The following is a 7,174-nucleotide window of genomic DNA, read 5'->3' as shown; positions in this document are numbered from 1 at the left end:
TAGGACTTTTTCTTTGAGAGCAGCCGCTGGACATTTTGAAGCGGTTTGGGAATCTTCAAGCGTTAGAGTGCAAGATGGTACCTAGATCTTGAGGGAAAGTGCATATCTCCAGGAAGCTGAATGCAGTTCAGTGGCTGCAAGTTACATGTTGAGCAGCTGATGGCCCAGAAAACTTTCTAAAATGAAGAGGCCATGCTGCAATTGCCTTTTATTTTGAAGCTTCTAAACTGTGCAGCCAACAATGAAATGATTCTTCTTCCTTCTGGGCTACATGCAGGATTCCATTCTGTCAGTACCCGAGAGCCAGGATCCACAGCGGAGCTCTTGTCCCTACACTGCTCCCACACGAACGGGGCTGGGCTAGAAAAGTGCTTGTCTTTTTCCTGGGCACTGTCAGCGCTCTTCTAAATAACCACACCACAGCATTGTCAACTCACAAAACCAGGACACGCACCGAGCCCAGCTCACAACCCACCCCCAGGACCCAGCCAAGTCAGAAACGTCCCTGCTCTCCAATCAACTGTGCCAGGACAAAAAGATTTCACCGATCTTCCCCTTCCAAGTGGATACTCTTCTTTGCCCCACACTCAAAGGCTGACACCAGATCTTCTGCCCTAACAAACTTTTTCTCTCTCACAGAGTCTGGTGACAAACTTGAAAATGTCGGCCGCGCTCGCAACAGAGCTCGCAAAACTGTTGGTGGAGAAAGCGCTTTGCTGCCTACAATTTCAATTGCACCCATCCAACTATAAACGCGCACCCTGCTATCGCCACTTTCCTACTCAGCTCTAGGTACCACCGTAAGCCTTCAATCTCTCAGAGTCAGGATCCAAATGGGATGGCACCAGGGACTGCTCACACAGTCCCTAAAGCTACAAGGGACAAAAACCTGTCCTGCAGAGGCCTGGCCTGGCCTCTGCATTCCCCCTGACAGTTCAACAACTCTAACCCAGAGAACTGCCTATTGGGAAAAGCCTTTCAATTCACTGAGACCCCTCAAAGTGGCCACCCAAACTTTGCCAAAGGGAGGAGGAACTAGAAGCCCATCTCAAAAGAAATGGCATCCCCTCCTCCGAAATCCAAAGCATCCAGGGCCTGATCCTCTACAAAGGTGTCAGACCACTGTTATTGGGCATTACCTGTGCGGGGCACTAGCTAGGCTGCACACCAAGACCCAGCGCAGCTCTTTACCTTGTCCAAAAGAAGTGTGCTGGCAGAATTTCAAGAAGGCTGCCTTGAGAAAGTGGAAAACACATGCCAAATGGATTCTTGCAGGAAGGAGACTGCCTTCCAAAGATGGATACCGACTCCATGATTGTACAAATTGAGTCAGGGCTTCCAAACCAAATATGCCAGGATAGAAAGTTGCTGCCGCCCTTAAGCTGCACGACACAGCTTCTTATCTGCACCTCCAACACTGGGGCTAAGTTCTTTCCTTCCCATGAGAAAGCATTGCTGTTCTCCTTCAGGAACTTACTGAGCAAAAGTTGCATACCACGTCCGGTACTGACTCTGTCCAACAATGGCTCCTACACAGAAAGGAGCAGGACAGAAATGTCTTGCTGTCCTATACCTTCCCACGATACCTTATCATCTGCCCTACCAACATTGCCACCATATCTTTTACTTCCCAAGCAAGGAAAGGCACTCCAAGTCACTTGGCTTTGCCTTGCCTCCAGTACTATGCCTAGTTTTCCTAGCCTACCCTAGCTTTGCTTGCTTGCCTATGTCTGCCTTGCCTAGCCCTTCCAATAACTTCCTGGCTTTGCTTTGCCTTGTCTACCACTCTTTGCCTTGCCTTCCATGCAGGTAAGGCAATGCAAAGCAAGTGTAGGCAATTGTAGGCAAGTCAAGGGACAGGTTGGCAAGACTGAAGCCGGGAGGGGAAAGCAAATGGAGTGGTAGGTGAGACAAGTGCCAGAAGTTAGAGGCAAGGCTGGGCATAGGAGGTAATGGTAACCGGAAGGGCTAGGCAAGGCCAAGCCCTGTAGGAAAACTGCAGGCAGGTCAAATGTGAGGCATGGGTATGCAAGGGAATGCAAAGCAATGGAGAATGAGCAGGGCATGGCAAGGAAACTGGTTGGTTGCCCAAAGCAAGGCAAGTGGCAGGTCCATTCAAAGATTGCTGGTACACAAAAGCGGCCCGGACCGACCGCTCTGTCCAGCCTTGATCTTGCATGGGTCATGTCTAATCTGCACCTAAGACACTTGAGTTGCCTGCTTTCCTTTGTATGCAAAAGAACTGTCATTCTGCCCCTGAAGCCCAAGGGTGAAAGATGAACTTTGTGTCCAAAATTCAAGACATGGAAGGATAGATGTCAGAAGAAAGCTGTCAGGACAGATAGGTGTGCTTGCACGTGGCCTCCTCCCGGCTTCCTCTCACAAGCTCCTGAAACGCTGGGGCCTTGAGAAAAAAAAGCCAGTGGAAGCCTGGAGAATCCTAGGAGAAGCAGGCAGGGCAATGCATGTTGAAGAGATTCCACAAGAAGAGAGGTGGTGAATTCCAGGTGGGGGACTGGTGAGCAAGATAATGCAAGGCAAGGAAGGGGTTCAAGGACAAGGCAATTGGTGGCTTTGCCAGGCAACACAAAAGAGAGGGAGACAAGGCAATAAGAGTCCTAGAAGGAGAAGGAAATGAAAGATTGGAGCTGGACAAATGGGAAGGAAAAGAAGGATAGGTGAGCAAGTCAATACAAGGCACTGGGTTGGTATGAAGGGCAAGGGAAGGACATGCATGGGTCAGGAAGGCAAGGGAAAAGAAAGGAATTGTCAGCAATGACAAGGAAATGCAAGATTGGGTAGGAGAGGCAAGGCAATGTGGGGGAGGGATAGGCAACACAATGGGTATCTTAACAGGAAATGTCCATGCACAGCAAGGCCGAAAGAGAAGCGGTAGAGAGGTCAAGGTGGGAAATAGGTGAGTGTGTGCAGCTAAGAAAGAAAGAAAGAAAGTGCATAGCTCTCGTGTGTGTGTGTGTGTGTGTGTGTGTGCGTGTGTGTGTGTGTGAGTGAAGTTTGCAGGATGTAAAGCAAAGAAAGGGGTCTCTTGATTGTGGAGTGAATGGATGTTTTCGAACGTAAGTGGCAAGGTCCAAGCAACCTTTTCATCCTGGTACATCTGTGTCTGTGAGACATAGTCAGAAACGTCTCCTTTTAGATTCAGTCTGCAAGCAGGACATAGAATGTGACTGTGTGAATAGCTGAGCAGGAAAGCACATCACATCAGCATGTTTCAACAGAAGCAGTTAGTGCGAGAAGGAGATGGACGTGTGGGACTCCAGCAATATGGCAATGCACTCAGCTGAGAAGCAAAGTGCAATGCCTCGGTGTGTGCTCTGAAAATAAAAGGCTGCAAGGAAAAAGCAAGGGGACAGGCCAGTGAAATCTTTCTGTCCTGGCACACTGAGCTGTTTGAAGGTGAACCGCTGTTTGGTTTCACTAAGGACTCGGAGACGTGGAGAGGATGTGCTTGTCCATGTAGCTGAGAAGGAAAGTGAGAATCGCCGGTACGTTTGGCAGAGTTTGTAGGCTGCGAGGAGAAGGTGACGGCCAGGCCTGGCTTTTGGCTGTGGCACTTGTTGCAAGGAAGAAGCTGCTGGATGGTTAAGCTTTTGGGGATCTGCAAGAGTGAAAGACTACGCTGGTACCTTATAAAACTAATGCTTGTTGATCATCTGGCTGAATCTATGACATAAACCAGAAGTGAAATTTCCCCCCATTTCCCTCAGTTTTTTCACCTTTTCATCCAACAGCCTGGGCCTTTTTGAAGCTGCTGTCAAACGCCTTGCCTTGGAAGCTAGAAGTATCTCAGTTCACCTGCTAAGAAACACGGGAAAGAGCTCTAGTCAATTTCAGAATTGCCCTGAGCAGAGCTGGTGTTTCGGTACCGTAAATTTCCATTGCGAATACGTGCAAAAATCACCATTTTATTAGGCAAACATTTGAAATACGCTAGCAGCTTCATCTTCTTGTCGCTGCAGTCCTTGGAAGTTTTGCTATTTACTGAAACAGGAAACAGATCAAACACGAGAAGCTTTAGAATCCAAGCTCACTGCCATTGGACAAATAGCACAAACTTGATGAATTCAAGTTACCATTGTAACATACAGAATGGCTCTATTCAAGCAAATGGATGTGTCGTCCTTCACGGGGGCAGAAAACCTTTCTACCACGTGAACTCTGGGAGTAATCCATCATGCCTCAGTGTGCTGTGGCTGGTCAGAGAGCTACACGATGGGTCTCTTTGCCTATGGCACTCTCAGGGCTCAAAGCTGCACATAAAATCCCCTCCTTACAGACACGCTAGTAAAGCCCACCGAAAATGCCGTTCTCCAGACAGCTTACTGAAACCAGCTAGGAGTTCCCAGCATCACGCTGGGCACTTCTGTCCACAGATGGCTTTGCTTTTAATGAATCCAGAACAGAGCTGCGTTTTTCTAGTCTTTAGCTCTACTAAGGTATTTGATGTAACATGGCGAGAAAAAATCTCTTTCGACAATGATAAATAACAGAGGGGATAATGTACCTTTTGCTGCTATCTTCTTTTGCTGCTCCATTTTGCTTGCTTTGTTGTTGCTTTCTGTCAAAGAAACGCCAGCAAAATCCCTCATCAAGTCCTGCTGTGAAGACAGACTGCCAGAAAGGTAGAGAAACTTTGAACCTTTCCAAGACGCTTGTAGCACGTGTCTTGGTCAATTGGTATGCAGCTCCTTTCTTCCAGCAGGGCTTTTTTGCACCGTTGGCGCACATTGAACTGAATCCAGTACAAAAGCAGTGAATAGAGGAACTTTTCTTTTCATTGGAATGGTGATAAAAATGCATATCAAATAAAAGCATTTTAGAGCAGCAGGAAGATTTTCTATGTAGCTAGCAAATCATAAAAAGATGCATATTTACCAGTTGGGTTCCTCTCGGAATTTCAAAGAATTCCAGACAGAAAGCACAGCTTAGTAAACTGCAAATCTAAATCACAGTATCTAGAAAGGTGACATGAAAAAGAGCAAGAGGAAGAAAACCAAAAAGAAAACCAAAGGAAGCCAGAATTAAGGCACAACCTCTCCTCCTTTTTCGCTTACTACAGTACCTTAGAAGTACCTGCGAGTGTCCTAACAGTCACATAAGTAGAAAACTGTGCCAACAACAATTGTGGAAACTGGAAAACTGTGCTATCCCAACAGAAACATAGGGTTTGCTTTCACGACGATTAAATCTGCATGCAATGCGTACGGTAAGGGTATGTTTTGTATATTCAAAAACAATTCAAAAATATTTCCAAATCGAAGGGGCTGCTTTTTATTTCTTTTGAATTACTTGGCTAAATATGGTGCACGTTAAAATACTGCAGAGATGTGGTTCATTTTACAGATGCCAACTGCAAAGGAGAGAAGCATTTTGTGTGCTTAAGAAAGTAAAGTATCGGAGAGTGTTTTTGTTACTTCTTTAGAAGGTTAGAATATGCGTAAAAGATGCTAGCTGGGGACTTACAATTAATGAATTATTTACTGTCAGTAGGTCAAATGACATTAGCTTTCAAAAAGGAAAAGGAGTCTTATTCCACGGGCCAATTTTAAAGTAGATTACTAAGCCTTCAGCAGAATATGGATATGAAGAGGGATATGACATGAAAGGTTAAGCAACACTGGTGACAGCAAAAGGCTTACCCGCTTCACACAAATACAGGAGATAAAATACTGTTTTTACACCAACGTTGCTATCCAGAGCTTTCCTTGAAAAGTTTCAATGCCAATCATGACAGTAAAATTCTGAGTGACAGTAAAATTCACTCTATCATGAATAAAATTTACTCAATCATGACAGCAAAATTTGCTCAATGATGAGTAAAATTCTTAGTGTAAGCGAAGTACCTTAAGCAAAGGGTAGCTCAAGCATAACTGGCATTTGATGTCAACAAAGGCAACTTGGCCTGCATGTGTCACATCTACTGCATTAAAAAGCTTACTCTGTCTCAGATTCCTTTGGAGGGATACCAAGGCAAGCCGTTAAACTGCATGAAAATGATGACTTAAAGGAGGACATATTAGAAGAATGGAATAATGGTTAATGTTCTTTTCCTTCCAACTGCTTTCTTTGCCCTTTTAAATTTTTTTAAGTCCTTCCTGGTATCACCGTGGTAGCAGTGCAGCAAGTGTTTGGTTGTAAGCTGTCCATATTGCCAGCTTCTGGACTGCCTTCAGAAAACTTCCCACTGGTTTTGTATAGAAATCACAAGCAGTAGAGATGACAAAGACTGCAGAAACCTTCTCATCTCCTTCTAGAGCAGGAGCGTGTCTTTGACCCACTCTTAACTAGACAACTTTCATCAGTCATGAGAGAGTCTCATGTTCAAGAGCTAAGCAATGACAGCTGTAAATGACAAAAAGCACACTGATATTTTCTTGGGACTCCAGCACAGAGCAATGAAGGAGCTTGAATTCACCTTCTTGGAAAGTTTTAAAATGCACATGAAGTTGAGGAGAGGAGCTAAGCCATGGTAACTTTTGTTGAGTATGTCTGCGTAGACAGAGTTTCCATCGCCGCAGAAGGAAGGAATGTCATTTAACCCACATAATCATCTCTAGCTGCTAAGCTGCGCTTACTGCAGATTATCCGCAGTAAGCAACATATTTTACAGGGTGGGCTTTTATGTGTAATCCCTGAGTAACGTTCCAGAGAGAAGTATTTTGGAGGGGGGGAAAGCCCAACTCTTAACGTTTTCAAATAATGGTTACATTTGAAAGTCAAAAAAGATGTAAAACCTTTCTTTCCTAGACGTATTACCAGCACAAACTGTACCAGAATTTACGACGCTTTTATTATGGCAGCATAACTCTACTGTGGACGCTCTCGCTCTGGACTATTCCTTAAGAAACAAAGTCCCCGAGAGAAATAAAAAAAAATTAGCCAAAAATGCTGGGCTGGATGATTTCAAAGGCTATGTACTAAAGGCCAAACGCTTGTAATAATAGTAATGAGTGGACTAAAAGTTAAAGCATTACTCAGTTCAAAGATAGCTTGTTCTCACAGAAGACTGTAAAAAAACCTCTATTTTTGTGGGTTTGTTTTGTCCATTTAGATGTACCTTCTACTCCTTTCCACTGTCTGCGAATGTTTATGACAAGGTTGGAGGACCTCATGTAACCTTCTAGAAGTAAAGAAAGACAAGCCAGTCAAGAAA

This window comes from Agelaius tricolor, unplaced genomic scaffold (genome assembly GCF_023055355.1).
Source record: "Agelaius tricolor isolate 1412-34295 unplaced genomic scaffold, bAgeTri1.0.p SCAF_113, whole genome shotgun sequence".
Classification (NCBI taxonomy): Eukaryota; Metazoa; Chordata; class Aves; order Passeriformes; family Icteridae; genus Agelaius; species Agelaius tricolor.
This window is presented reverse-complemented; position numbering follows the sequence as displayed.